At 25.9% G+C, this 5229-nt stretch overlaps 1 long non-coding RNA gene across 1 annotated transcript; it reads left to right on the top strand.

Annotated features, from left to right (window-relative positions):
- Positions 1 to 4125: 4125 nt before the first annotated feature.
- On the top strand, positions 4126 to 5187 carry LOC126903490 (uncharacterized). Its single transcript, XR_007703513.1, has 3 exons — positions 4126 to 4681; positions 4744 to 4888; positions 4951 to 5187. It is a non-coding gene; the product is annotated as an uncharacterized LOC126903490 (long non-coding RNA).
- Positions 5188 to 5229: the final 42 nt, after the last annotated feature.

Raw genomic sequence — 5229 nt, 5'->3', positions numbered from 1 at the left:
AAAGACATACGAAGCTATAGAGGAGCTGACTGTGATACAGATCACTTCTTAGTAGTAGCAAAGTTCGAGATAAAGCTACAGAGTCGAAAACAACTTAAAGTAAAAATATAAATTAGTTTGTTGTTTAATTTTGGTTAAGAAAAACTATTTTTTGTGCTTGTATTAAAATAGTGATAATCATTAAAAATTTTGTAATAAATATTTTGGTACATTTATATTATTGTATATAACATTATTACAATGAAGGTGAAGAGATTTTTTCTTAGATTAGCAACATTATTTAAATGCTGTGTTTCGGAGAATAAGAAACATAATACAAGTGGTAATGTATCTTAGTTCAATCCATCTCAGATATTTTTTTCACAAATAATATTAAAATATATACAAAAAAGTATATTGGAAAATGCAAAAAGATAAAAATATACCTAAACATAATAAGTAATTTACTATACTAAAATTTGATGTTGTTGTATTTAAATATGAAACAATCTTTTTGTTCTAACTTATAGTTATAACAGTTCAATAATAACGCAAAATGTAATTAATAAAGATATAATCAAACAAAGTAAAACATATAAAATAATGATACACTTAAAACAGAATAAATAAAGAATACACAAAATGAAAACTTAATGTCACAAACGTACCACACGGAAAGAGATTACCTTCGGTACTCCCGAGGTATTCTCTCTCCTCCCTTCCAATTCATTCCATTTCGTCTTATATACTAAAATATTTTGTTTTTCTTTTTATAAAATTCATATAGTAATAATTTTCAAAAATGTTTATAAATATTTACTTCCTGATCTAGTAACAATAATTCGGGGAATTACAATTAATCCAAACATTACAAAAGTGTTCTACTTCTAGGTTTACAAATAATAGAATACATTATATTTTGTAATAATAGATCAAGAAATTCATAATTAAACCAAACATTACACAAATGCTTTGTTTTCAGTTTTACAAAATAATGACCTATATTACAATGTTGCATAACGAGATGAATAATACATTAAGCTGCAAAAAATAGAACAATTTTCTGTGAAATATTATATTTACAATTAAATATTGATTGACTATTGCCTAAGACGATTTTAAGACTATATACTTAACAATGAATTATAGGAGAAAAGTGCTGTTAATGTTTTTGTAGATGATTACATTAATGAGACGATGTATCTAACATTAGTTTGTTTAATACATTGATTTCATACCTTCATCTATATTTTACATAAATCAATTTTATAGATGACACTTTTTGATGTCAGGTTATCATAAAATTACATTTTTTTAGTACGCGAGTTGTATTGTAGTCAAAATATTTAGATTTTATAACTTTAAATTTCTGGGAAACATTTTAGGGACTTGTGGAAGTTTATTCTTTTTAAATTTAACCATTTATATATATACACGTTTAACGTGTCAATGAAATATTTCGTTAATAATTTATTCCAACGTAAAAACTAAAAATAATTCTATTTTTATAGATATAAGTAACGTCGTAAAACTTATATGAGTTTTTAAAACTAATTGTTCTTTATATGACTAAATATTAAAGTTAATAATTGATATAAAATAAGATCAATATTTTTTTATACTAAAGAAATGCTAATAAATATTATAATATAGACTTAAAAAATGTGATTTAACAAATGTTAAGACATCTGGCTAGTTAAAACTATTGTTTCACTCATTATCTGTCATAGTAATGTGAACTCTACGAGCTCTGACGACCAACGTCGCTCATTTGATCATTTTGAAGCAGGAAACAAACAAGCAACAATATTTTGCTAACCCCTCCAATAAAAATAAAAATGTACCTATAAGACGTTATCTATTTTCAAATGGGGTGTCAGAACCCCTATCCTCCCTCTTGGTATCCTTCAAATAGTGTGATATTGATGTTTTTTGACAGTAACTTAAAAAAGGACTTATAGGATACCTATTTTATATAGTTACTATAGAAATGCTACTAAAAGAAAAAATACTACAACGTAGAAAATAAAAAATATTTCGTTTCTGCAGTAAAACTTTGAAAAATACATTATTGCTTAATTAATTACCACCTTAATTTTTCAATTACTTATTAATTAACAATGTACTTGTTACGATTTTTCATAAACAAAAATTATACAAGTTTAAGTGATTAAATTTACATTAAAACACCATAATTCAATTTTTTAAGTACAACTATTAATATTAATAACACTGTTCTACGTAATATTTTAATTTGAAATCATTATAACAAAGTCCCAATTAATTTTTGGCCTTATTTCAAATCTAGCCTTAGATTTCATTATTTAAGTTATTATTGTAACCATTAACTATAAAAAAATACACTTTAGGAATTTTAGTAAGATATTATATTCATTTTATGAAAAATATACAATTTCGTAATTATTGTTTAGGCAATAATATTAATGAAATTTGAAATATTAATTAGAAATCATGTCAGGTGATGTACATCTAGATTTTAAACACACAGAATATACCACAACGCAAATTAAAGATATCGATATTGAAAATGAAGTTTTAGTAGGTGGTGTTTACCGTAAAACAAGAGAGTAATGACGACACGATTCCTGTGGAAAGTATGGATTTACACGAAGATGCGAACGAACTTAGCACTTCCCATATTATAATCGAGGAAGATCACCCAAATAATCGTACGCCAGAACTTGAAGTAACAGCTATTGAAGAAGCAGTGTTCAAGAAAACGAGTAAACACAAAAAAGGTGTTATACGCTATTTTGGAAAAAATAATGAAGCCGATAGAATTATTTCAAAAAATGGAAAATGTTATAAATTTAATAAGGTAGGCATATTATTTTATTGTCATTTACATGGCAGAAACTGCGTTTTAAAAAAAACTAGTCAACTTTTTAATACATAAATTTAAGGCGGATGAAGTATACGTACACCAAAATAAAAAATCTTAAATTTCTTGTAGTAATTGGGCATTAAACATAAAAGAATTCTCTTTTAATCTATATGAAAATAACGCATTTTTGTTTTCCCCAAAAATAATTGAAAAAATCATGTTTCGCAGTTTAGTCGTGAAGTTCATATTATATATTGGTTAATTCCGAAAAATTTTTAAAAATCCTTTAAAATTGTCTTTTTTTTAGAAAGATATTGTTGGTTCTTATAAATATTATAAATCTCCCCAAAAAGCAAAGTTTGTTGTCGATGATTCACAAGCATATTGGGTGAAAGATGTAAAAATAATTGGAGACAGTGGCGTATTTTGATTGATTTCTCGGGTGGTGTCCAACTTTTAATGAACCTCACAAACGAAAATTATAGAAATGTTTACTGACGTAAAAAAAACTTACTATTTTTCTAATTACTATTTTAGGAATTGACAAATAATTTGAAATTTGAAATTTTGGTACTGTTGTATCTTAAAAGACACAACCCTAGTGTCTTAACTTAAAGTAATAAAAGTTTAATAATAATTCAAATGTATTTATTATAGATGTAATTAAACAATGCAAAACATACAAAATAAATATACACTAAAAACACAATAAAACAATACACAAAATGAAAACTGAATGTCATAAACGNAAAACAATACACAAAATGAAAACTTAATGTCATAAACGTACCGCGCGAAAAGAGATTACCTTCGGTGCTCCTGAGGTCCTCTCTCCTCTACGATTCATTCCATTTCGTCTTATATACTAAAATATTTTGTTTTTCTTCTTTTTGCAAAATTAATAATACTATCGTTTTCAAAAATGTTTATAAATATTTAATTCCTGGTCTAGTAATAATAGATCAGGAAATTACAATTAAACAAAACATTACAAAAATGTTTTACTTCCAGCTTTACAAATGATAAACTATATTACAGTATACAGACTGATTTTTTTATCATAACCCACTCATTTACTTGTAGAATAAATATAATTTAAACATTATTTTTGGTTTTCTTTAGTTACACATTATTCTTAAATTATTAACTATTTAAAACTTTTTATGTTCATCCCTTATGCCTTGTAAGGGTGTCAACTTTGTCTTTTTGTCTTTTAAATGGGAACACATATTTTGAATATAATAAAATGTTTGGATTTTTAATTATATAGTAAATGGCATTTGAATTTTTAATATAACTTTATTAGTTTATTAGATACAAACATTTTAAGTTTCAAATTTTTGAGTTAATATACATGTATAATACACATGATGATTACAAATACAGGTAGCTAAATGGTTTATATGATATCAATGTCGCAGTCACGGATTGTTTATTATCAATTATGACTATCATAGATATACTTTCTGTATTGACAGTTAGTGTATTTATAAACTCACAACAATGTGCCTTACTACCATTGATAATAACAATGCTGTGTACCTGCTAATTTCTTTGAAGTTGTTTTAAACAAAGTAACTCATAACTAAATACTTTATTTATAATAAGTAAACAAATAATAAAATCTCCTTTCAGTATTGATGTTCGTAAATTGCTTGCTTTTGATGATGTTTCAGTGTCATTCCACTTCGAAATTATAAATAACGATTCAATTAGGTACACAAAAAGCTCAAGAAAATCATTGACAGCATAAAAACGTTCAACTCATTTAGTCGCACATAATTGTTTTAATGATTTTTTAGTTATACATTTTTGACTTTCTTCGATTTGACTTTTCAACACATCTTTTCGCTTTGGGTATATGAAAAAATCTCTAACTTTAGATGGTGTTCCTAATCAATTTCATGTTTCTTGTATAGAAGATGAATAAGAATTAGCAAGGTTTAAAACATGAACAGCACACTGAATAAACGACGCAAGCGGATGACTTTGGTGAATAAGAGATTGAGCTCCGTTAAATTGACCAGACATAGAAGCACATCCATCGTAACACTGTCCTCTAAGGTATTTTGTTTCTACACCAAATGAATGTAAACTTTGAATAATAATATATAAACCTTTTCCAGTAGTATCTGTTGTAGGCACAAACTGAAGAATTCTTCCTTGATAATCATATTTTCAACATTTAAATATTGAACACACAAAGTTACTTGTTCGCTTCCACCAATGTCGGCCGTTTAATCAGCAAGTATTTTGAAACATCTTTGGGCATTTATGTTTGTTACGATTTTATTTAAAATAATTTTATTTCAAGATTCAATTATTTCATTTTGAAGTGTTTCACTTGTATATTTTATTGTTTCTTCAGCTTCCAAAAATGATTTTAAACGGTCATCTCCTTGGGC

This window comes from Daktulosphaira vitifoliae, unplaced genomic scaffold, assembly GCF_025091365.1.
Source record: "Daktulosphaira vitifoliae isolate Bord-2020 unplaced genomic scaffold, ASM2509136v1 Scaffold_4, whole genome shotgun sequence".
Taxonomy (NCBI): domain Eukaryota; kingdom Metazoa; phylum Arthropoda; class Insecta; order Hemiptera; family Phylloxeridae; genus Daktulosphaira; species Daktulosphaira vitifoliae.
The sequence above is the reverse complement of the archived record's forward strand: the minus strand, read 5'-3'. Positions and strand labels throughout refer to the sequence as shown.